The sequence below is a fragment of the Felis catus genome, chromosome F1, assembly GCF_018350175.1.
Source record: "Felis catus isolate Fca126 chromosome F1, F.catus_Fca126_mat1.0, whole genome shotgun sequence".
In the NCBI taxonomy this organism is placed as follows: Eukaryota; Metazoa; Chordata; class Mammalia; order Carnivora; family Felidae; genus Felis; species Felis catus.
Genome location: NC_058384.1, coordinates 56,022,848 through 56,048,480, shown reverse-complemented (window position 1 = coordinate 56,048,480; position 25,633 = coordinate 56,022,848). Strand labels below are relative to the sequence as shown.

The following is a 25,633-nucleotide window of genomic DNA, read 5'->3' as shown; positions in this document are numbered from 1 at the left end:
GTACAAAGAAGATAAAAGAGGCCTGGATCAAGAAAATGCAACATCCACTCTTTCTGCCTTAAAGCCCCTTATTTTGCCTGTGGAATTGAAGCCAGTCATTCCTGGGACATAGTTCCTATCCTAACTAGAAGCATACAAAAGCTAAAGCAAATTACAGGCTATGGAGAACATTGGCTCAAAGAAAGGGATTTCTTGGAACTGTGTTTTACTCATATGGCATAGACTCTCTGCCTGCATTCCAATTCTCTGTTGCCTAATTTCTAATATCCTAATGCCCAAACTTACAGGATGGCATAGTTACTGCTTACTCTTAATCTTCAAAGTTGACCTTGTCCTTCACAATGTGCTAACATAAAGTTTCAATCTAGTGTCTACCACCCCGTGTAATCCTTATGATTATTACCTACACCAGTTTCACCTAGTTCTGACACCTAACAACTGCTCCCATGTTATTTATGGATATACATTCACACTGGAGGGTTTACATAGGTCCAGACATCTACAGCCATCTTGACTATTAGTTTCTGACAGCTGTTATTGATTCTGTACCCCCTTACATCCAGCCCTTTTAGCCTTATCTTTTATCTGTAGACTCCAAGGTCCTTATCTAAGTTAATTACAAGTTTCTGGAGTAGACAGTCCAAGGAAGAAAACACTGAGTTATAAAAACATATGCTTATTATAATATCTTTTAGAAGAGTACACTTGTTAACATAAGTATATCTGTACATGATAGAATTTCAGTTACTGTGACCCAAAGAAGTGTGAAAATTTTGGATCTCCATAGAGAATGAACTTGGAGACAGAGGACTGAGTCTTCCCTAAACCTCTGTGCCTTATCCCTGCTCTCAGATCAGGCTTTGGCCATCAGTGCTATTCACACCCTTCCCTGTGCCAGAAAAACAAACATGGGATCCTGTGTCAGCTGTGTGTGCAGGGTATTCAGGCCTTAATTCTTATTAAAGTACAAATATTCTTGGGAAAAGTGATCACTTAAACTTATATCAGCTATTTAATGCTTTTGGGTAGAGTTTCTAGTTTTGTTCTGATAGCCAGGGGGAGAATAAATAGGTTTAACATTTGGGATCAGTGGAAAAATAGGGGTTTAGAAAGAAGAAGCTGAGGTAACTAACAAAGCTCAACCTACTTTAAAACTTTGCAAAGGAGGGGTACCTGGGTGGCTCAGTCGGTTGGACATCTGACTTCCGCTCAGGTCATGATCTCTGGTTCATGTTCATGGGTTCGAGCCCCGAGTCAGGCTCTGTATTTACAGCTCAGAACCTGGAACCTGTTTCATATTCTGTGTCTCCCTCTCTTTCTCTGTTCCTCCCCCGCTCGCACTCTCTCTCTCTCTCTCTCAAAAATAAGTAAAAGATTAAAAAAAATTAAAACTTTGCAAAGGGTTAGTTTGAGCTGCAGTAATAAATTATTTGGAAATGATTAACCCAGTACTATTCTGAATCTACATGAGTCGGTGGTTGAGGGGAGAAGACTTTCTGGGAGTCATAAGCACTGCAAGGAAAACTACTTTCTAATCTTTACTGTAATCATGGCAATAAGAAATCATTTGCAACTATTTTTTTTAATCTGTAAATCAGTTAATTCAATGTAATGGTATTCATTAATGTATCTGGATTTATTCTGGAAATTAATTTCTGAGGTATAACATTGGTATTTTTAATTTGGTTGTCAACTTGAGATATTTAATAGTTAAAGCACCAGGCTTTTTTCCCCCTAATTGTTTGACCTTTTAATAGTGTATCTTATTTGATTAGTCTTCTCAATGCCAACTGACCATTTATAAACCTGTTTCTTTGGATAATCCCAATCTGGTGGCTCATTGACTTTTATTTCTTCTTGTTTTCATTTAGGTTTTTACTGATTCATAAGCACTGGATCATGTTATGAACTCTACTTTTGTCAGAAGGGTACCATGCTTCAGCGATACTGCCTTCTCTCTCTCTCTCTCTCTCTCTCTCTCTCTCTCTCTCTCTCTCTCACTTTTACACACAGACACACAGAAATGAAATCAATGACTAACTGCCAGTAACCCTGTGGTCAACAAAGCCTGACCGTGCAACTATGTTAATGCCCTGATGCATTCCCACCACCAACTCATACAAGACCAATTGTTATGTTTTGTGCTGTAGCATATGGGTTGACGTCTTGAGATCATTATGATAAAAATAATAAATTACATTAGTGTGATTATTTTCAGTTTATAGAACATTTCACATCATCTTATCCATTCTTACTGTAACTCAGCGATATATACAGTGCGAAAATTATTCTTCACATGCATGCATGTGTGCTTACCCATGTGTGCATACGCACACACACACACACACACACACACACACACACACACAGAATATTTTGCCCAAATTTATGCAATCATATAATGACAGTGCAAGGACTCAAATCAAGTTCTCCTAACTTCCACTCCAATCACATATCTATCCAGTTTTCAGCAGCATTATTATTGCAGGTATAATCCAATAGATATACAGATATGCTCCATCAAAATAGTACAGAATTTTACAAAACTAATTTATTCTGGAATATATTTCCTGAATTTAATGTCATGGTTTCTTTTTAAATGTGAATAATTTCTCCCTAATGTGTTTTTTGCAACAACAAAAAATCGATATTTTACACAGGAATTTTAAGAGTAGGAGTAAGTCATTTATTTTCTGCTTGAATTTCACATCCATTTGATACCAAGAATGAGTTGCAGGCTAATACAATCATAGAAATATTTTAGGAGACAGAAAAAAATATTTAGTGTATTCTTGATTTTCTACTTGACCTTGCCTACCATACTTAACCTTTCTATTGGACTTCCTCCATCTGTAAAAAATTCTGCGTAATTATACCATCTTATTATCTCATCAGTATGCAGGAATTGTAAGTTCTTCTGGAAATAAGAGAATACCACAAACACCAGGACTCACTATACCCTAAATCAGGGTAGTAATATTCTGTCATGATTGTCTAAGGGTGGCAAAAAACTGACATTATTTGAGATAATTCAAGATGGCAGCATATGAAGATTCTAACTCACCACTTTTCATGGATGTAGCAAATCTACGCCTACATATGACACAATTCCCTCTAAAACAGACCTGAAAAGTAGATGAGTGGTTCTTTCACAACAAAGGATAAAAGGGCCACACCAAAAAGGGGAGAGGAGGCAGAGATGTGGTCTTGCCATAAACCCCACCCCCAGCATAGTGACCCACAATTGGGAGGAGTCTCATAAATACTGTTTCTCCTTGAGGAGCAAGGGGTTTGTGCCCCACAGCTGGCACCTCAACCTTTGGGGTCTGCACTAAAGAGATGGATCCCCAAAACATCTGGCTTTGAAAAACAATGAGGCTAATGTGCTAGAGAACCACAGAGCTGTAGGGAATGGAGATTCCACTCATAAAGGGCTCACATGCAGACTCGCTCCAGGACCCAGCTCACAAGCAGCAGTCTGAAAAGCACCTAGAACATATGTGAAATTCATTTGCTAATCTTAAAGCACCTGTGGGAGGAGCAGGAGCCTGTTTGTACTCTCTGAGGACTGGGGTGCTGGTGGGCATCATTTTTTTGTTCCCCCTTTACTTGCTAGGGCCGGAAGTGGTGGCATCATTTATACACCCTGCCTCTGACCTGCTAGTGTCAGTGGTTGTGCCCTGCCGCTGGGCTACTCCTGTGGCCCCACTGAAGCCAGCAGGTGGATGTGATGCAGCTCACATCTGTTGGAACGTCTGTTATCAAAAGGATAAGAAATAACAAGTGTTGGCAAGGATATGGAGAAAAGGGAACCCTTATGTTCTGGTGGCATACACTGGGGCAGTTGTTGTGGAAAATAGTATGGAGATTCCTTAAAAAAATTAAAAATGGAGGGGCGCCTGGGTGGCTCAGTCGGTTGGGCTTCTGACTTCGGCTCAGGTCATGGTCTCATGGTTCATGGGTTCAAGCCCCGCGTGGGGCTCTGTGCTGACAGCTCGGAGCCTGGGGCCTGCTTCGGATTCTGTGTCTCCCCCTCTCTCTGCCCCTCACTCATGCTCTGTCTCTCTCTCAAAAATAAACATTAAAAAAAAATTAAAAAATTTAAAATGGAACTACCATATGATCCAGTAATTCCGCTTCTGCATATTTATTCCATGAAAATGAAAGCACTAATTCAAAAAGACATATGCACCCCTGTATTCATTGCAGAATTATATTCAATAGCTAAGATAGGGAAACAACCTCAGTATCTATTGACAAATGAACGAATAAAGAAGTTGTGTTATATATACAATGGGATATTATTGAAACCATAAGAAAGAAGGAAATCTTGCCATTTGCCATTTCATGGATGGACCTTGAGGGCATTCTGCTAAGTAGATAAGTCCTAGACACAAAGACAAATACCCTATGATTTTACTTACATGTGAATGCTAAACAACAAAACCAACCAACCAACAAAACAGGACTTAAAGATACAGAGATCCATATTGGTGTTTGCCAGAGGGGAGGATGGCTGAGGGGTACAAAATGAGTGATAGGGATCAAGAGGCATAAATTTCCAGCTGTAAAATAAGTAAGGCCTGGGGAAGTAATGTACAGCATGGTGACTCTAGTCAGTAATATTGTGTTATATATTTGAAAGATGCTAAGAGAATCAACCTTAAAAGCTCCCATCACAAAACAAGATAATTGTAACTTTGTATGGCGATAGATGGTGACTAGACTTAATTGCAACCATTTGGCACTGTCTACAAATGGTGAGGTGTACACGGGAAGCTATTAGAATGTGTAGGTCAATTGAATGTGACAAAAACAGACATCATTGCAGTTATCACCATCAAGGCGCAGTTCACTCATAGATGGTGTCACTCTCTCAAAAAGTCAACAGTTAGCCTGAGAATCTTCTTTTTGAACATCACGCTCCAAGAAGCCACTACCAAATCGGCGCTCGGTATCTTCACATATCAGAGCACTGTCTAAAGAGCAGAAGTATTGCCCTAGTGCTTGTTAGAACTATAGAATTTTTGGCCCTGTCCCAGGTCTACTAGTTCAGAATTTTTATTAAACAAGATCCCTAGGTTTTCCAAAAGTGCTTTGAGGTTTGAGAAGCATTCCATTCACGAAATACATGTTCCATTCTTAAACACTTCCACTGTGGGGCCCTCTGAGAAATGTGTCAACAGGGATGAGTGAATGTCATCTTCTGATTAGGGGCTATTTGTGGGACACAAGTTGGAGATAATCCACAAGACTTCCGTGGCCTCTCCATTTAATTTTGACATAAAAGAAAATAGCAAAAGGGGCCCTCGCTCCTAGTCCCTCCTGAAGACTGCAACCTTCCTAGACTTTGTTGCCTGTATGGGGTAACTGACAGCTCTCACTCTCTTTGCTGCAGAAGAAAGTATTTGAACTTGACACAGTTGTGGCTGCTTCTGTTATGTACAGAAACACTAATGGTTAAATCACAAACATCTTTTAAAAAATGTAATTCTGTTGCAAGATGAGTTATGGTCTAAACTTAGCTCCAAATGGAGTTAAAATGGGGGTGTTTCTTTTCAAACCGTCAGTTTGTTTATGCAGTGGCTTCAGCTCTGAGTAGTATCACCTTCAAAGAGAAAAGCAGTTCTAGCTTAGAACTGCCAGTTCCCATGAAGCAAGCCTAGGGGCCAGGATGCTCCAGGTCCCGATTTGTTTGTGGAATGTAAACTTATATGTGTACAGTAACACGTACATAATACATACCCGACATCTTCTATTAACTTAAAAAGTCAAATGTGTTACCACCCTTTGCAGGAGCCATTCCCTCTTCAAACCAAATTTCCAGTTCTTTCTAAATTTACTTCTTGGGCTTCATGGTGCCTTTTTAATTATTCTGGAAGGTTTCTGATTAGAGTATGAGGATTTTTCAGATCCTAAGAGATGTTTCCAGGTTCTCTTCACCATCAGTCTGGGATGATTTCACTTAGCACAGTAGATCTCAGTCTAGATGCACCTGGGTGGCTCAGTTGGTTAAGCATCCAGCTCTTGATTTCAGCTCAAGTCATGATCTCACAGTTTGTGAGTTCGAGCCCTGTGTTGGGCTCTATGCTGACAGTGTGGAGTGGAGCCTGCTTGGGATTCTCTCTTCCTGTCTCTGCTCCTCCCCTCAGCTCCCTCTCTCTCTAAATTAATTAATTAATTAAAAAACAATGGATCTCTAAATAATTAAGCAGCAGACAAAAATTGTTGAATCTAATTTCATTTGAAGTAGCATAAGTACAAGTGTTGGGGAAGAAATATTTATTTTCTGCTCCAAAAGAAATAACCCCCTTTACATTTGAAATCATCCTTTTTGGCACGCCCCCCCCCCCCCATATATCTGTTACATTGCATCTTCATAAATAATAGTACAGGTTTTTCCAGGATCAGCTAATAGTCATGGTAGCAACATCAACGCAAAGAGTTTTAAAAGAAGCTTCTTTGGGGGGGTTCTTGGAATTTGAGGAGAATTTATTACAAGAAATGTTTACATCAGAGAATTCAGTAACTGGAGGGCATCAGGGGAGGAATAAGTCATGGGAATTTGGACAGAGAGGTAGAGTAGATCTGACCAATGGGTATTTTCCTTGCCAAGCTTCCCAACATGGGACCTTGCTCCCAGTATACATACTATGCAAACATGTATATGTATATGTATATATATTATGTATACATATACATATACATGTTTGCATATATATGTGTGTATACATATATTCCTTTTAAAAGATTAAAAATAATAGCATACTGTATACACTATTCTTGTAAGCACCTAGTTTGCTTTTTGACTTCACAATAAACCTTAAAAGACAGTCACCATTAGAATTAAAAGAAGCTTCTGAATAAACATTGTAATGTGGGGAACAAGTGTTGATATCACCCTCCATGACAACCTGATTGGACCTGGTGTCCTTTGATTCCAGAGAGAACACTAGAAGGCCAGTGTGAGGCCAAGGAATCTTTAGGATCCTTCCCCACATATACACCTTGGGATCATTAACTGTTTCTGATACAGCAGAATGGGTACAGGTGTTCCCCAAATTCTTTCTTTTCATACCTATAGCCAGGGCAAAGTTACAAAGTCAAAATAGCCCCTTAGCTGGGCATAATGTAAATTTAAGGACATTTGAGTAGTAATATCAATTACCAAATACCTTCCCCGAATAATTCCTCCCCTCCCCTCCACCCCCTCATCAGAATGTCATGATGTGGAGAAGAAGCATGTGTTAACTGACACAAAAGCTTTTTTTCTTTCTCAGATTGGTTTGATTTGGAGAATGAGAGCCTTGTAACCCCTGTTTCATTAAAAACTGTTACATTTGAAAAGCCAATTGATTAAGGTTTAGCCTGTTTAACTATCATGAGAGGAAAATATGATTAGCTGCTTAATTTTGTTGTGCTGACAAAGAGTTTGTAGATTCTTTTTTCAAAGCCTTTTTGGATTACAAAACAATGACACTTAATAATGTGTTCTCTCTTTGACATTGAAAAGTTAAGAACAAAAGCCCATTGTGCTGGTAATTTATCTCAGGTATTTTTGCCCAGGAACAAAATTTCTGAAAAAGTTACAAAGCCAATCTTCATTTTGGGGTTTGGATTATTTATTTGGAGACTTGATATTTTTAGCCATGTATATGGGTGTTGGAGAAGGGTCAGTGGCAATAATTTTTAAATGTAGCTCCACTTAGAGTAAACTGCTAGTCTGTAAGCTTCACAATAGTGGAAATCTCATCTTTGGTGTTCATTCGCTAACCTTCAGTATCTGTCATAATACTGTATTCTCAACAAAGATCTAGTGAGTGAATCAATGAACAATGACTTGATTAATAAATGCGTGGGTCCACGCTGATGATTTCCAATAGGAATCAACAAACATTTTCTGTAAGGGGCCAAATAAAACATATTTTTAGCTTTCGAGACCATATGATCTCTGTCACAACTACTTAACTCTGCCATTGTAGCAAAAACATCCATGGACAATATATAAATGAATACACATGGAGACTTCTAATAAAACTTTATTTATAAAGGAGCCATTGGCCCATGGAACATCATTTCCCAGCCCATGGTTTCTAGCCTACAATGTCCTCGGGCTTTGGGATCAGTTCTCCATTCCTTTACTTTGTTTTCTTTCCCTTGACCTTCATACATAACACATATTCACTCATAAATATCTTAGTATTTATTGAGTAAAGCACAGTTCTAGGGTTGTGGACAATATCTAAATACATAAAATATGTTTTCTAACCTCAAGGAACTTTCAGTAGAAAAGCCCGTCTTCCAAACTCATTAATCAGATAAGTCAGTCCTTACTCCAGACTCAGGGTAAGAAAAAGTCAAGGTTACACCTACTGGTAAATCTCAACTGATAAGTAACTACCAGATATGAGGATATATTTATTTCCTAAAATATCTTAACATGTTTTCTTTCTTCCTTTTTTTAAGTGGACTTTCTATTGAAGCATAAAATCCATATAGAAGTAGGTTGCAGTCATAAGTACAGTTAGGAATAATTTTTACTCTGGAAACTGCACCTAAATCAGGAACTATCCTCTACTAGAATCCCCGAAGCCCTTCATACTCTTCTCCAGACATTTCACTAAAACCACCCACTCCTGCCAAATTAACCATTATTGTGACCTCAACCTCATAGCCTACTTATGACATTCATCTTTTAAGATGCTACCAGAGAATCAAGGTGTCACAAAATTTATTTGGGGGAATATAACCCCATCACTCTTTTAGTGTATGCACTTTAGTTGAGAGTGACTCCATGCTCGTGGAACCCAGGGAGATTCTGCAATTTATACCAAAGTAATTGATATACACTCATTTCAGGCTATGTGTGTTTCAGAACAATCAAGGAAGTGGCTTCTCTCGGGTTGGACTGAGAATAATGAGGATGTGATTCTGAAGCTCCCAGGGGTCACCACACAGTCTCTGGATATGGCCAACTCCAAGGGGCTCGGAATTTAGCTGTGCTTTAAACTAACTCTGTTTCTGTGGTGCCTGGGTGGCTCAGTTTGACTAAGGGTCTGTCTACTCTTGATCTCAGCTTAGGTCATGATCTCAGTGTTTACGAGTTCAAGCCCTGCATGGGGATCTGCCCTCTGACAGTGCAGAGCCTGCTTGGGATTCTCTCTCTCCGTCTTCCCCTCGCCCTCTCATGTGAGCATGCATGCACACGTTCTTTCCCCCGTCTCTCAAAATAAATAAATGAACTTTAAAAATAAATAAACTAACTGTTTCAGTTCAGTTTAATGAGTCAATAAATACTCCCCTGCTTTTTTTTTTTTTTTTTTTTTGGCTTAAAATAGCTTATGTTGAGAGCAAAGTTTCTAAGACAGAGGACCAGGTTGGAATTTATTTTTATTATGGTATAACTGGAAAAAAAATTGAACATAGGTTTGACTTTTAAGAATAAGAATAGGGGCACCTGGGTGGCTCAGTCGGTTAAGCATCCGACTCCAGCTCAGGTCATGATCTGACGGTTCCTGGGATTTGAGCTCCGCGTGGGGCTCTGTGCTGACAGCTCAGAGACTGGAGCCTGCTTCGGATTCTGTGTCTCCCTCTCTCTCTGCCCCTCCCCCACTCGCACTCTGTCTCTCTCAAAAATAAAATAAAAACATTAAAAAAAAAGAATAAGAATAAACGGAAGAAAGCGTGTGGTTGAAGACCTCAGAAAGAACAAAACGTTTGTTGTACTCAGAGATGCAGGACAAAAGCCAGAAATGTGTAGTGAGGAATGCTGAGGAACCAAATTAAAGTCGTCCTCAAAGGGGGCAAATGTTGCAAAGAGGTAAAATGTATCACGGAATTCATTCACTTATTCATTTGCTCATTAGTATCTATTGGGCACTATTGTGTGCCACCCTAATAAGTGCAGGAGATACACCAAGAAATAAAAGAAACAGAGATCTTGCCTTTGTGAGGCTTATCTTTTAGAGCAGAAAAATCCTTAGATCTGATCTTATGGAACAACTCTATAGAGAGCTATTTCGTTAAGCACAACACACATTTCCAAGAACATTGGGAGCAAATGACTGTTGCCAGGGAAGTGGAGACAGCACGTCTCTTGTTGCCAGAGCTCACTACACTGCTCACTGATTACCCTGTCACCATTTTTTATGTTGGTTATCTTTATTCGTATTCGTTTCCTTTTAAATGACACCATGGAAGTGCAACTATTTATTATTTTGGCTGTTTCTCCTTAAAAGCATTTAATTCCAATGATCTATCAGCATGTTGACTTTATTTAGTAGCATTGTGTGGGAAGGTCTCATGTCTCTCCCTTTGCCCTTTATCCAGGGCCCACAGCAGCTAGCACGAAGGCCAGATGGTTCTCCCACTCTGCTTCATGTGAATTGCACTAGTGACATAAATAACGCTCTCAAGTTGTGGCTTTTAGAATAGGCTCAACTGTGATGAACACACAGGAGATGACTCTCATAATTCTAAATCTCTTCTCAGATTTCCACAAGGCTGGGAAGGTTCTTGTTTTGCTTGAGGGTTGAGGTAAGTGGGAGGAAAGAACATACATACATTTCTATTATTCATCCCAGGAGGTAAAAAGATCAGGAGAACTATCATTGACAGTTCCAGACAGGTCAATCTTAAGTTGTAACATAAACATTTTGGCAGGCAGCGTTTGGTTGTCTACTTGTCCAAGGGGCCTCTGGTTGCTGTTACTGACTGCCTAAATTTTATAGGTGGACCCTAAGCAGTGAGCAAGAGCCAGGTGAATAGATTTTATCGTTTGCAACATATTAACACTCCAGTTCAAAAGCACATTTGAGACAGGGTAAGGAGACCCCAGAAAAGCCTCTGCTGTATTTTATGGGTGGTGACTATGTTATTCAAATAGATTAGCTGACACCCAGTTACTGTATGAAAGATATATGAATGATTGGGGTGCCTGGGTGGTTCAGTTGGTTAAGCATCCAACTTCGGCTCAGGTCATGATCTCACAGTTCGTGGGTTTGAGCCCTGTGTTGGGCTCTGTGTTGACAGCGTGGAGCCTGCTTCAGATTCTGTGTCTCCCTCTCTGCCCCTTCCTCACTCACACTTTCTCTCAAAAATAAATAAACATAAAAATGTTTAAAAGATATGTGAATTATCAATTTCTAAGGAAGTAAAGTACAATATTGACACATTAAAACTCAGTTAAACCTGATTTACTCATTGATGATTCAGAAGTGATCCAAAGATCTGAAGTTACTGAATTAAGAATTCCTAATAAAGTATCTCTATTTTGAACCTGATTTAGCTCATACTCTATGGATGAGTAGAAGTGGGTTATTCTTTATATGATGTATTGCCAGATAATGCAACATTTGCTAGATATCTTGAAATTTATATATCCAGCTACATAATGAAGATAATATTCCACAATACCAATGAACTTTTTGGAAGTATTCAACCTTTTATGACTCACATAAGCCAATTTCAAAGAAGGAAATGCAGAAAAATTTAGTTAACTAGAAAATTCAAACTCATCCAGTTCACAGTGAATAATTACTATGCTCTCTGGCTAGAAACAAAACACCATATGACCAGTAAATATGAATTAACAGAGACTTTATATCCTAATTAAGACAGGACCTAATTGAGTGACATTTGCTTTTACCCAACAAAGCCCCAGGAAGTCCTAGGCAAAGATGAAGGTTGAACTAAAAGAAAAGACCTGTTTTCACTCAAATCTTGAGTTATTGGGAATGCAAGGGAACCCTCTTTTCATAGTATCAAAAGGGAAAGACAGATTCATCACATTTTGGGATCTATAACAGCTGTGCTATTTTCTGAGCTGCAGAGGTTAAGAGTGGTGGTGCCGAATACCCACCGCGTCAGACCCCAGTGGCAATGGCGTTGAGAAGGTGGCACTGAGGCACCGTCACAATACAGTCTCTGACACCAGAGACAGTGGACCCCGTTGAACACAAAAGACCATGCATCCATGTGGGATGCAGATTTGACTCAGCAGGTAACAGAGTTTAGATTAGGAGGCAGGGTTAGTGACATCTGCCACATGAGGCCCCTGGAAATAATAGGCTTGGGGCACTTTTCACAGCAGCCTTTTAATCTCAAAACAGAGGACAAGGGTGAGCCAAAGAAATTTTATTTTGTTGCTAATGCAATTTAATTTTATATATCTCAGGGCCTCCTCAGCTTCATCCAAATTAGACTCCTAACATGCATCTATAAAGCCAAAAGATCAGAAAGAAGAGTAATGTTATTTAAGTGCTCCATTTTCTAAGAAAATACAAGGCTGTCTCTCCTTAATGATTTGTAATTAAAATCATTCAGGTAATTATATTTAATGAATAATATCTCCCTTCATCTCCAGGCATCCTGAATGAGTCAGGAGGGAAATATTCTTGTGGAAGATAAATATACTTGTGTTTGTGTGTCTGCACACCCATCTCTATCCACCTTTCCCTTTGTCTCCGGCCCCTCCACCCCTTCAAGGAATAAGAGATTCCATTATTGGAAGCAGATGAGTCAAAGCCCCCCCCCCCCCCCCCCCCCGCCTGGGGGGGCGGGGAGACCGAGGTGCAGGTAGGAGGCCCCTGTCTGGTAAATTAGACAGCTGCCAGCTCTGTGTTTATGAGATTGCTTTCCCTCACGTGACTTTCAGACAAGCCTATTCACCTGTTAACCCCTATACTCTGTGCCTTGAAGATCACTGTCAAAACTCGCCAGGCAGCACTTGATATGTGGAACCAGATTCGCCCCAGCTCCTCTGTAGGAGTCCTCAGCCCCTGCCTTTTCCAGATTGCCCCCCTTCCTTCATCACTGCTTTAGGACCTCATGATCAGCAGCCTACCAGACCCTCATTTTCCCAAGAAACCACATAGAAGGAGAACAGAAAAGAAACGTAAAGCATATTCTGGCCCCCTGAGTCCCACCAAATGATTTCATGAGGCCCCTTATAGATTTGTTTAGGCCCACGTTGATCTTTCTGGGACCTGAAGCTCTAAGCTAGTGCCTCTGGCCAATGGGTACTACAAAACCCTTTTTAACTGCGCACACACTCCTGTTCCCACTGCAGAAAAAGCCTTTCTAAAGGGACCTGAACTATCACTTTCCAAACCTTTGAGACCCAGATGTTTTCATGGGCTGAGAGCTGTTCTCTGAATTCAAAAGGGAGCTGGTGCTTTTACGGAGCTGAGTAGTGGCAGATGTCCAGCACAACTCATGTGGTGAGTTCACTGTATTGTGATTTATAAAATGTCCCCAATAAAACTAAAAAAAAAAAAAAAGAAAAGAAAAGAAAAAAGAAAGAAAGAAAAATCTGTTCCTTATTTACCCTACAGTGGAAAAAAAAAAAGCACCATAATGCATTTCTAAGAATGCTTAATTTTATGTGTGCGATCATAATCATTTAAACACTTGCTAGCATTTTTCCAGAAGCCTTTTCTCTCTTAGAAGAGCCAAAACATTTTCCCCACCCTGATTGTCACAAGCAAAAAGTAATAAATAATTTCTTCTATTAGAAGCCTGAAGGACACTTAACTACGTGGCATATATTTTAAGAGAAATTTGAAAGATGATTTTTTTATTCAGACCTTCCAAAAAAAGATGAAAGTGAATCACATTTAAATTAATATTGGAAACCAGCAGAGTTGGGGAGGAAGGACAAAGGAAATTGCAGTTTGCCTCTCCCCCAGTTTTTATATATAAATTACTATATATGTTTTTAAAAGAACATGTATCCATTTATAAAACCCTGTACACATGATTTAGTAACTTTAAAAAAATTGATGTTTATTTTTGAGAGAGATAGACAGAGTGTGAGTGGGAGGGAACAGAGAGGGAGGCACAGAATCTGAAGCAGGCTGCAGGCTCTGAGCCGTCAGCACAGAGCCCTACACGGGGCTCAAACTCCTGAACCAGGAGATCAACTGACTGAAGTCTGTTGCTCAACTGACTGAGCCACCCAGCTGCCCCTATTTTTATATCACTAGGAGAAACTAGCTTTCCCTGGGCCATCCAAAAACAATAACATGAACCTGATAGAGACAGAGACTTTGAGTCAGGGCAAAGGCAGAACAGGGAAGAACAGGAAGGAAGAAAACAGATACCCCATCGGCTTTTCTCTGAAAGCAACCCAGGTCCCCAGAGAATCTGTAGCTATAAAAGAGAATGACCAACATCTCAGCAATGTAAAGTTAACTTATCATGAAGCTGAAGTAAACTGAAGGCTTGGAAACTCAGGAAAAAAGATTGTAACAGCAAGGCACTCTTGTAGACTTTACTTAACCAATATCAGACCTTGGTATTTTAAGTTCAAGTGTGATATCTTTACCTCAGTTTTGTTAGATACTCAGAGAGTTCAACCCTTTTTTGGGATGCAGAACAATTTGGAAACAAACGCAAATCTAATTAATGCTGATATGTGGGATAGATAAGAGGAGGCCACTTATGGCTATTGTGAAAATTTCTGTAAGATACATCTAGGACCAGGGAGCCTGGGAGGCTCAGCCGGTTGTGTCTGATTCCTGGTTTTGGTTCAGGTCGTGATCTCTCAGTTCATGAGTTCAAGCGCCCTGTTGAGCTCTGTACTGACAGCATGGAACCTGTTTAGGATTTTCTGTCTCCCTCTCTCTGCCCCTCCCCTGCTTATGTGCTCTCTCTCTCTCTCTCGCTCTCTCTCTCTCTCTGTCTCAAAGATAAATAAACATTAAAAACAAAAACAAGATACATCTAGGACAGTGCTTCTCAGTAGGAGAATTCTTGCCACACAGAGGATATTTGGTCACATCTGGAGATATTTTTGATTGTCACCATTTGGGGCTACCACTGGCATCTAGTAGGTAGAGGCTAGGGATGTGCTACACTTCATACAATACACAGGACAGCCCCTCGCAACAAAGAACTATCCAAAAATATCAATAATGCCACTGTTGAGAAACCTTGGTGTAGGAGGACAAAAACATTCATTAGCATAATAGTGTCAAAGTGCAAGGTCAAAGTCACCTTAAACAATCTTTTTCTCAAATGAGCCAGAATACTGACTATCAAGACAAATAAGTGATCTCACCTTGGCAAATGTGCATGTTACTTCTCAGGTAACTAGAAGAAATCAGCTCTAGCTGTTTAGGATGGAGAGACTAAACTGTGAACAGAGTGCCCACCATCGTCAACTGCCCATGGACAAGAACCCACCCCTTGTCATTAATTCTGCCATTTGGGGCAGAATTGAAAAAAAGAACAAGAGGAGAAAAATCCTTAGGAACCCCTGAAGGGTGGGGGTGATGTAAGACTAAAAGCTTTCATAGATCTTTGGGAAAATGAGGGGAGGATGATATAGAGAGAGACGTCTGGACATAGTGACACATCCCTTGGGACATTCTCTATGGAGTCACCCTTTTTGAAGGCCTAGGTTTCTAAGGCTTCCTTCTTTGTAGGGAAGTAAAGAGCAATTTATGTGAGACTGCAACTTCCGTGAGTCCTATTTTGTATGGGTTTTGAGATATAACTACTTGTTCAGTAAAAGCACTTCTTCACATCCAAGACTGGGGAAAATCAGCAAGGCAAGGAAGTCCTTGGGGATGGATTGTGACCATTTGCCTATGTCACTGCAAGGGCCCCCATCCCTTAAGCGATGGCTGAAGGTTCTCGGCAGAGATGGTAGGACCTACAGACCAACAATGACAGATAATAATCCTTCTGGGGAGGTGGTATGACCCACTTCCCTCAGTCCTGATTGCTTTCCCTCAAAAGACTTTAGCAAGAGAAAAACAAGGGACTGTGCCACCTCACCACCCCTGCCTGAGCAGCAAGAGACTAATTCATATAAATGATCATTCAAGAAATTCTGAACATGGCCACAAAAATCACAAACTCCCAACACAGGCTGCAGATGAATTTTTATGGCAAAGTAACACGTTGTATTAACGTGGTTCTGACCTTTGTCTCATTATTGATTGCCTAGTTCCTTTTCCTTGAAAAACTGTTTCAATCAACTTGGTCTTTCATATAAAAAAAGCCCCAACCCTTAAGATAACACGTATTTCTTCCTTTTCCAGTAGTCCATTTGGAATCATAGTATTAAAGCCAGAAGGTACTTTGAAGACTGTATGGTGACAGGAAAATGAGGTATTAAAGGACCTGAAAGCCAAGTGTGTTACTCAAGGAAATGCTGAGTATTTCCTTTTCATGGGTGTGTTCATCTTCCCACCTAGAATGCATCTCTCATGACACGAGTGATATCGTCAACTTAGGCTTCAGATCAGGGAAACCATTATCGTACTCATATATTTTTCCTCATCAAAACATTTAATTATACTTGATGGGGTAAACACAAACTCTATTTCATCATTTGTGGATTTTTTTAAGTTGATTTATTTATTTTTGCAGAGCCTGATTCAGGGCTTGAACTCAGGAAACTGCGAGATCATAACCTGAGCCAAAACCAAGCGTCGGATGCTTAACCGACTGAGCCACTCAGGTGCCCCAAATCATTTGTGGATTTTAATTTTCTTACACTGAGCCATCAAAAATGAATTAACTGACTTCAGCATATCAAATTTAGCAAGCACATTAGAAAAGGTTTCTTACTATTCTCTAAGCGTTTCCACCTAAGATATTTTTCTCTTGAACAGGTTTACACAACTAGAATTCAAACCACATGTAATTACATTTAGTAGAATTCAGAGCTAGTTTATAAACATCATAAAGAGTTTCAAAGCAGACATACACTAACCTACATTAAATATCAACAGCTATCCAACAATCTGGGGGAAAATGCTACTAAGAAATCTGCAAATTGGAAGGAAAAAACTGCCAACAGAGGTCATTGTTTTGGAAACTGATAGAACCAGAAGAAAGTTGGACAATTCGCTTAGCCCATCCTCTTGACTTTAGGCAAGAGTGCCCTAAATAGTCTGTACAAAATGTTCAACTTTTTCCTAGGCAAACTATTTCAAGGAACAGCATTTGGCTTCAGTTCCAGAGAAGTAACCGTTTTTAATACTATGGCTCACATACTTGACACAGTTAACATTCTGAACAGTTTTATAAAGGGTACTTGTATCCTTTATAAAACATATCCTTTATAAAACATACATATAGAACAAAAACTGCAAGACAAGATTACCGATAAAATATTGGAATGCAGCCATCAGTCAACTTTGAAATCATATACACCACTCAGTTTAGGTCTTGTGTGCACACAGTGTGCACAGAACAATGGCTCAAAATTGCAAACACACTGATGGTACATAAATTATTTAGGACCATTAAAAACCTTCAGGATATTTAGGTCAAATTGCTCAAAAGTCGTCAAAGCAAACTTCTCAGAAACGAAATTTCTCAGCACCTCATCTATTCTGGTTATTATTTAATTTACTGTCCAGATAACTTAATGTCTTTATTTCCAACAGACTTGTTTTCAAATATGTTGACATTTTAGTCAGCGTTGAATGCTTTTAGTAACCTTGATATATCTTTAAATCATAAACAATTATATAATTTGCAAATAGATGCACTGTTTTTGAATAAGAATCATTATACAGATGTGTATTTTGGTCAACAGGGAATTAAGTAGGTTACTTTTAGAAACTATTTTATTGATTTAAAAAAAAGAAGTCTAAATGTAATTATTGGGCCCATCGTATTTTCCTTGTATTTTTCTTAAATTCATTTGCTTTTAATTCATTTAAAAAAATGAATTTCATATGTTCTCTAAAATATACTTCATTGATTTTAAAGTTCTAGAGAAAGCCCTTTTTGTATCCGATTTGTGATACTGAAGTACATTTGTAAGGGGTTGATTCTTGCACCTGATCCTTAGTGATAAATATAATCACATGAAGGTCAGAGGAGACAATGTGAGAATAGTACTGTAGGCATTTTGGACTGATGCTAACATCAAATCTACCCTAATGCTCTGTAGAGGTAATGGGAATACTTGTAAGTCTCAATGCAGTGTAAGTTCTAAATTTTAAAACCAGAATTTGAGTATGCTAACCAAAAGAACTAACTAAGGACCCATCTGACTTTAAGAAAAAGATCACATTGGTTTTCTGGTTCAACTTTTTATCTCATTTATATTTGACTATTAACAAATCCATATTTTATCTGTCAGCTTACTCATCAGATATTGCCACATCAAGCAAGAATGATCAAATAGTGCAATAGGGGCGCCTAGGTGGCTTATTCAGTTAAACATCACTTTGGCTCAGGTCATGATCTCATGAGTTTGAGCCCCACGTCGGGCTCTCTGCTATTGGTGCAGAGTCAGCTTCATATCCTCTGTCTGCTCTCTCCACCCCTCCCCCTCTCATGCACTCTCACTCTCTCTCCCAAACATAAATACTTAAAAAAATTGTTAATACAGTGAAAATATTTGTTACATTGAAGATGTGTCATAAATACAATTACTGCTTTAACATGCACTTGCTTCAATTCCATGTTGATATAACTTAATGGCAATGACACATGATAAAATTGTCTGTCTACCACTTACAACTAAGTTTTTATTGCTTCTTTCCAAAGCATTTAATAGAGCCAAACATACTAATACATGGCGCTTGGCTCAACTGTTACCTGTGATCTCATAGTATATTGATATTAAGCCCAGGGATAGATTTCAGTATCAAACAACAACAAATAAAGATAATTATTCTACCTTGTAGTAATCTTAGGTATAATCCCAATTATTTTTTGTTTTCCTATTTTTTGAGAAGCTAACACTATCAGGCAGCATATAAATCTGTCTTCTAGATTCCTAAGCTCAGCTTTTCAGGGAGCTCTCTCGGTGTCTCTCTCCACATCCCCAGTGTTTATCCTTCATTATCCTCTCATGAACCCCTAGTCACCTTAGACCCGGGACAACTAACAAGAGAAAGCTAAGAACATCACACCCAATATCAATTAAAGGTAAAAACTATTATCTCAAGTGGAATTTTCCAGGAGCTGCAAGAAAGATCCATTGTCTTTTCAATTTGAATAGGTATATCCTCAAGACTGTTAGAAATAGCAAAATAAACTAAATTTTATGAGATTATTCATATGGAGCAAATCAAAGTAAGATGTGGTTAAAACCCAATTCTCATCTTTTATAAGCTTAATTAAACATATGATTAAGGGGTAGAGTGTGTGTGTGTGTGTGTGGGTGTGTGTGTGTGTGAACGCATACAGACATGGTTTGTATAACCTCTTATTTTCATTTCCATGGCCCCTACCCACCCTGAGCACCTGTTCCTACACCTGCCACTGGACCTGACCTTGTTCCTCCCTTTCCTCCTCCACCTACCTGCCCCTCCCCTTTCCTCCCACTAAGTTTTTTCCATCTTGTTTTCAAGTCTTAAAACTTGAAAGGATTAAACTTTGAAAGGATTAAAACTTAAAACTTGTAGGATTGGGTGAGATTGATTGTGTTAATCATGCATTCAGTTGAGTTAATATAGATAGTTAGTATTTATATTAAATGTGCAAGGTCCTTAAATTAATTTGGGACTGTTTGTATCAGGTAAATGAGCTAATATTCAACATTTTCATTTATTTAGATTTTCCTACGGCTGTTCTGCTCAAATGGAATTATAGTTGTGCTTTGGTCTTTACTTTCTCATATTTTCATATTCCCTTCCTTTCACCTTGCTGAGAAGGGGTTTTCCAGGTGAAAATAACCCTTTCAACCTAGAGGCAAGAAGATTACTTCTTGGTATTTCCAACTGTGAAGGTTTAGTGATACTTTGGGTTTTAAAAGGAGGAAAGCACATGAGTGTTTATTGTGGGCTTAGGATGGCCTAGAGATAGGTGATCTGCACATACTATGCCATTTGGCCCTGTAACAACTCTCTGAGGCTGGTAGTATTATTACTTTTTGCAGGTAAGTAAACTGAAGATGAGGGAGAGGACCAAATTTAGGCATGTCTTTCAGGCTCAGTGTTCACTGTCAATGTTCAGTCCTCTATATTCTACATTGGGGCTCCTTTCCTTTCAATCCAGTCAGTAATCCCTTTGCTTTTTGGAATGATTTTACTTTATAGTGGTTTTTTTTTTTTTTTGGTTTTTTGTTTTTTTTTGTTTTTTTTTTGTTTTTTTTTTGTACTTCAGGCTAAGTTGATAAAAACAAAATTTTACCTATGCAGTATTTATTGAAAATGTGTATATTGTATCATATCCATGCCCAGCGCTGTATTCGATGTTGAGAAACCAAAGTAAATAACCCCATTTCTACCTGCAGTTCAGCTGCGTTCCGTTAAAGGAAGTAGGGCGTGTATCACATCACTGTGGTGAGGCACCTGCGCAGAAGCTCGCAGGGGCGGGAAGGGCCATCTTGGCCAGGTGTCGGAGCATCAGAGCTTCAAGGACACCGCCCTGTTAGATTACTGACTTTCTGAGAAATTCTGAGAGAGCCCTGGATACCCCTGGACCTCAGATTTCTACTCTTTTGCCCATAGTTCATTATGGGTTCTACAAACTTATCTTCATTTCCCAAGGAATGACATTAATAAGCCAACTTTGTCTCTGTTTTCCTAGCTTTTATTTCCCATGTAACTTCAGCCTGCCCACTTAACCTTTTTTTGCTTTGGTTAATTATTTGCACAATACAGGTAATGGCTACCTTAGGAACTGCTGGAGGGCTTAATTAATTAATTAATTCATGTTTATAACATCTTTGAAAATGTAACATTAAAGCTCCCAAGTTGGTGCAAATTATTACCATTTTTGACATCATCATCATCATCAATCTGTTTCAGTATGGCCAAAGGCAGACTCCAAAGGGGTGAATCACGATAGTTCTCTTCAGACCTGGCTCCGTCTTCTGAGCTTGACTGCTTGATCTGAGAGTTTGAACCTAATTATAGACAAAGCAGTTGAGGGAAGTTCTTTCTGTCTAAGACACAGACAAGTCATCCCCTGCTCCCACTTCCTTGACTGTTTCTGCAGCTGGTTGCTAGCCTTTCTGCTGATCCTCACAAGGTCATATCTATGTATATACAAAACATGTGGAAATTCTCCTTAGCCAACTGACCATTGACTGGATCCCCTGGAGAACCTTGACATTTCCTCTTTATAATTGTGTAGACCAGGAACAGTGGATTACAGACTTGAACTCAGAGTGTGAATGAGTCCATCTTTGTTTAGCAACTAGGGCTGTACCTATAAACATAAGCCTATCTGGAAAGAGAAAAATTACATTAAGTCACATAAACATCACTTTGAATATAATTATTAAGTAGCTGGTTACTACATAGTTAACTGACATTGAAATCTGTGGTTTCAAAAGAGTGCTAATTATAACCAAAAACCAGTTATTCTAAACAGTGGAAAAAATTGATTTTTACTAATGCATTTCCCTTTGCCCCCAAAAATTGTCTTTTATCTTTTTTTTTCCTGGATAACTCATATATTCTTTATGATCACTTAAAATTCTTCCTCATTTAGGAAACTTCAAGCCTCATGCAAGCCTGTGAATTTGCTCTCCTCACCCCAATATATGATACTTTGTGTACATCACTTGTTTGGTAATTATTTGCTGCTCTGTGACATACCCAATTATTTTCTTTTACAATGTTTTTACAATGTTTTTATCTTCCTTTTTTCAGTTACATTACACAGCCCTTGTGGATAGTAAAAAAGGGGTGTTCATCACTGTACCATTGGAAATGCCTAGGTTAGATCATTGGAAATGGGACTCAATGGACATTTGTTTTTGATTTCTTTCTTATTTGAGAGAATGCTTCAAACTTTAGATCTCAAAGACTATTTGACACTCCTGCTGAAGTTTATGGCAAGATTGCTATGCCCTTTCCTTTTCTTCCTGGGCACATAACTGGACTACGCAGTCTCTCTTGCAATTAATCTAGACCATGTGATTGAGGTTGGCCAATGTGATATGGTGGAAGTGATGTCATTGCCCAAACAGGCCTATATGTATTCTTGCCCAAATCTTCCTGCTTGCTCCTGCTCTGTTTATTCATTAGCATACTGAATAGAAAACACCCTAAGGACCTAAAAAAAGATAGAGCCAGAAGATAGAAAAGATCAGTCCCCAAGCCACCAGGTAGAAAAGAGCTTCTTGGGAAAGTTATGTGGCCAAGATGACACATGACAGTCTGTTGCATGAATGAGAAACAAGCTTTTGATAAATCAGGAAATTTGAGGATTTACAATAGAAGCCTAAATTTACTCATACACATATAATCATCTCATTCTTAATCTGTTACAAATGGAACTCTTATTTCCTTTCTCCTTTATTGTCCAAATCCAGTGCTTCTGCAAGTCTTATCCATATATATATTATATATAATATTATACATTTCTGCTTCTAAATATATCTATCAAAATATATCTCAAAGCACATCAGATCTGGCCATTTATTTCCATTATTCTGCAGCACCTCCACGGTCTTACATGAAGCTCTCATTATTTCTCGGACTCCATAACAGTCTCTGAAGAGCTCATGTTGCTTCTATTCTCACCTTTCTCTTTTCTTCAATCCACAACAAGGGAACTCATATGTTTAAAACGCAACTGCAACTACCCCACTCCCTTATTTTAAATCTTTCAACAGCTTACCATTACACCAAGAGTAAAGACCAACCCCTAACCTTGACCTGCAAGACCCTGCACGTTCTGGCCCCTGCTAGCTCACCAAGTTCATCTCAGGACAGTTTCCAATTACCTACCAAGCCGAGTCATCTGGAATTCTTTCAGTGTCTCTAACAGCCTAAATTTTTTTTATCTCCTCCAGGATCTTCACCCCTGAAGTTTGCCTCACTTTGAAAGTTTTTCTCCTTGCCCTTCACATTACCAGGTCATGTCACTGTGGAAATATCCTTTCCTCAGAGCGATTTTCTCTAATCACTATATCTGAGAAAATTCTTGACCCTTGGTTATCCTTTATCGCACTACCTTGCTCTTTCCGTTTCAGCAATTACCAGAATTTTTAGTTGTATCTTCATATAGCAAATAAGAACCTCAGGTCGCAAGTTATGAAGTATAAGAATTATAGCTCTAGTTTACATAAATGGATGTTATTTCTTTTTCTATTCTATTTCTAGATCCCATTGCATTTGTATATTGATAAAGATTCCAGATACTATAACAAAGAGCCAAGTAGAATAGTGGTTAAAATATCTTTAAATGTGGCGAGACTTGAATATTAGAATTTCATTTCTTTCTCTTTTAACCATCGGAGTGTAAGCAGTCAAGGCTGATAAAGCGGTTTTGATGTTTCAGTTGTATTGTCACTGTGTGTTCCTCAATATGAGGCTTCCACACCTGCATACAAGATGTAAGATTAACTGTAATTTGGTGTGGTAGGAAAGAGCAGTTCATGGCTGAGGCAAGGGTTAGGTGGAAAACAGCTCTGGGACCCCAATTCCTCTGGCCTGTGAATGCTCTTATATGAACAAGGTCTTTAAAGGTTTGTAAAGGAAGTGAGATTTTAAGAGGAGATAGACAAAATTGGTAAAAGGTGTGGACAAGGAATAAGAAAAGGAAAGGTTGACTCAGTGTAATGGTAGTGTTTGAAAATCCACGCTGTTTTTTTTTTTTTTCTCTCTTAGTTTGGATGTCTAGTAAAAATACTAACAATGCTAGGAAAAAGTACATGATTACAACAGAAATGAAATTAGATGTGATTAAAAACACAGAAAGCAATAAGAAAATTCAGAATATATGTGGAATACAGAAAGAATCATTTGGCAAGAAGAGGGGCGCCTGGGTGGCTCAGTCAGTTAAGCATTCAACTTCAACTCAGGTCATGATCTCATACTTCGTGGGTTCGAGCCCCGTGTCAGGCTCTGCTGACAGCTCAGAGCCTGCTTCAGAATCTGTGTCTCCCTCTCTCTTTGTTTCTCCCTCGCTCATGCTCTGTCTCTATCTCTCAGAAATAAATAAAACACTAAGAAAATTAAAATAAAAAGGATGATTCGACAAGAGAATGATTCTGAGCAACAAAGAGTAACTTATACAACCTGGAAAAAGAGTAGTGCCTTTGGAATCAGCACTTCTGCAGAAGTGGAAGACAGAGATTGTGGCTGAAAGTGAAGTTTTATGCGTCTGGCTAAAAGACTAGCACCGAAGTCAGACATCTAATATTAATGGAAGAAAAAGCTTGGAGTGTGTTTGAGAATTTTGGATTCTTGGTTAAAGTGCTTTGGTATAAACTTGAAGCACATAAAGTAACGAATTTAAGGAAGGTCACTTTGAATCTGCACAACTGGCAAGATACTTCATCTCTTGAGGAGTTTTTGTTTTTCTTTTCTGTGCTGTTATCTTTAATTAACCGCCCCCCCCCCCCCCCCCCCCCCGCCAAGGGCTCTCCAGTCATCACCAAAAGATCATTTTACCCATTGCTTTGGCCACCAGTCTCTTTCTTTCTTCAATAATGGTGAAGTGGACACCTTTCCCTTAGTTAAGAGAAATCGATGGTTCGTTGTGTTTTCCACTAACAAAACTTTTGGAAAGCCAGGTAAGCAAAGCTATTATCATTGGCATCTTTTACACCAACCACATCCAGAGAGCCATGATGTCTATGTGGTGATTACATAAATTCTTCCCAGTGTCCCACAGGTTACCAGTGTCAAATTTGATGAAATTGATAATCTTACCAATCTCTAAATTAATCTGAGTGCTGTAGTTCACCTTGCTGAGGGGATAAGGGTAGAAGATAATGGGAGTATCATGGGTCCTCAGATAAGGGATTCTTTTTGTGCCCACAAAGATCTTTCTTACTCTACACAACTGTACTTTGCTCCTCAGGCAAGATATAACGAACAGCAGAGACTCTTGGTGTCATAGATCAGATGATGATTCTCTCTGGTCTTGTCAATGCTGATAACATCCATATTACCAGAAGGCTTAGTTTTATCAGTTTACACTTTGCCATCATTTTTTTTTCCTAGCATAGCATTATATATAGATAGGCAGATGTATACCTATATAGGTAAATAAGTAGATAAATATCTATATCTATAACTATTTATATATATATGCACCAATGTAGATATATAGATATAGGTATATCGCAAACTCAAAGCTCTCATAGACTAAGGTAATAGGGTGATGTGGCAACTTAGATTCAGCAAAACAATTTTAATTTTCACATTAAGTTAATGTGGTAAATTTGAATTTTATTGCTTTTAAGTATTTAAGATAGAGTTTGTAAGTTTGATTTGACTTTATTATTATATAAAATGTATAAGCTTGAGAAATCTATAATTAGGTTTATGTACACTGTGATTCACATGTGAGTATTCCTTTCTTCTGACCTCACTCCCCAAAGGGAAAACTATTTGCTCACTTAGCTCACTTCTATTTCCTACTCTCCCTGGCACTGCAGACAACTGGAAAAACCAACACTATTGTGGTGCAGCCCAGCTGACTTGGTCCACCAATCTTAATGAACTACCACATGCAAATCTTTACATTATCTCCTATCAGGGCATACTTAAGTCTGTTATTTAAGAAAATTTTGATAGACATTCTCTCAGCTGTAGAGACTGGTGGATAGACAAGGGGCAAGCACACTGGTCAGATTGTCTAGCATCCAATGCCTTGGGACTACTACATGCCTCAGATGCTCTTTGGGACCACAAGCCATAGCTCCACTAGGCACACAATGTACTTGAGGAGTTTTATATGACCTTTGGAG

At 38.9% G+C, this 25,633-nt stretch overlaps 1 pseudogene; it reads right to left on the bottom strand.

Moving 5' to 3' along the window:
• Window positions 1–4,884: 4,884 nt before the first annotated feature.
• LOC109495419 lies at window positions 4,885–25,582 on the bottom strand (annotated as a pseudogene).
• Window positions 25,583–25,633: the final 51 nt, after the last annotated feature.